Here is a 1697-nt window from a genome sequence, read left to right on the forward strand (position 1 = left end):
TTGGATCGATGTATCGATACAAAACGATTATTATTTACACCCCTAGTATCTCAGCCACCCCTGGCCACCCCTTAGCTCTGCCCCTGCTGCTCTGGAAGACACACAGTAGAAACATCCTAAAATTTTACCAATGTCTTCAACAAGAAGCAACCAAACAGATGGGACTGCCTTCTCCAACCGCATGTTTTATTAAAGAAAACTTAATACACTCTCACAAATTCTGACATAGTTTAAACAGACAGGTCTACATGCACACGCAGTGATACTATGCAAACGATGAACCAGCTGTAGGGCTTTAACTCCTGGAGGCTGCCTCTATTGTGCTTGTTTGTCCAGAGATCTAAGGAGTGCAGAGCATCTTCTTAGTGAATAGTGCAATAGTCTGATGGCAGTATGATGCACTCAGTCATTCTTGTAACATCAGCAAACCTCTAGGGGTTGTTTGATTGGATAACCCATAGTACTTATAGGTCCACCAGAATCATTATCTTGTATCAAGTTTTCCAGTTGCCAGGCTTTTAGCTTTTGCACAGAAATGAAGCAGATTTATATGAACAAGCAAACAAGAAACATGACAAGAACAAGTTAATATAAGCACATCTGTAAACTTGGAAAAAGTGGGAGTTTTTCCATGTTCTGGCTGAATGTTCCGTGATGAAGAAGAAACACGTTCATTGCTGCTAGAAGTCAGTTTCCAGGTAGCATTCGAGACAATCCTACTGGGAAAATTAAACTAATGTCCTTCTCTAAAAATGCAAAAACATCTGCGGCCAAAGCTGGTCCTGTTGTAACATTTAAAGGTTGAGGATGCATTGCCAGAGAAGTGCGGCGGTCTGTTCAGCAGATGAAAGCACATATGGTCAGATGAGTCATTGTTCCCTTGGTTTCAGCATGTGTTCAACACAAAGGGGGAAAATGAGGCTAGCATTTGTTCAAGATTCTTTTCACGAGGAAAAGAGAAATCCGCAGCACAGCAGGTACATAAAAGCTAAGAATAATAATCCAGCTATGAGTCTTAGAGAGTCAGAGTAGAAAAGTGTTTGTTGAATTAAAGGGAGTCTTAATATTTTCTGTTTGCCACTGATACTATGGACATTTGTGAGGATAAACATCCTTTTACTGTCGTCTTGTTCAATCAGAGCTCTATTGTGATTGTCAAAGCTTTGATCACTAATAATTGTTAGAACTAAATAGATGATTTTACCTACAAAACAACAGTTGATCAGTTTTATCCATCTCATTTGAAATATCAATGCAATGTTCATAAGCTGTATGCAACGCAATTTCGTTCTGTATGCACTCTGTGCATACGGAACGACAAATAAAGAAGTCTAAGTCTAAGTCTTATGTCACTATTGGTATCTGTGGCAAATTCTTCATCACTGGTCTTTCCAGTCAAAGCGTAATAAAAAAAAGTTAATTACAATAAATGAGGCCCTGAATCAAAAAAGCAGCTTACTTTTATATCGCAGCAATTATGTTTATTATTTATTATTACATTTGTTTAGGATTTCCTTCGACTGTTCTAGTTAAACAGTTTAACTAAAACATATTTTCTTTAGTCCAACTGTTTTTAATATTCTTTCTTGTTTCTGCATTTTTTATCTTACTTTATTTATTTTTTTATTTTTTCCTACTTGCTTTGATTCTGTTTTATCTTCCTGTATTTTAATCAAGTAAAGCACTTTGCATTGTCT

This window comes from Cyprinodon variegatus, unplaced genomic scaffold (genome assembly GCF_000732505.1).
Source record: "Cyprinodon variegatus isolate N-32 unplaced genomic scaffold, C_variegatus-1.0 Scaffold461, whole genome shotgun sequence".
NCBI classification, from domain to species: Eukaryota; Metazoa; Chordata; class Actinopteri; order Cyprinodontiformes; family Cyprinodontidae; genus Cyprinodon; species Cyprinodon variegatus.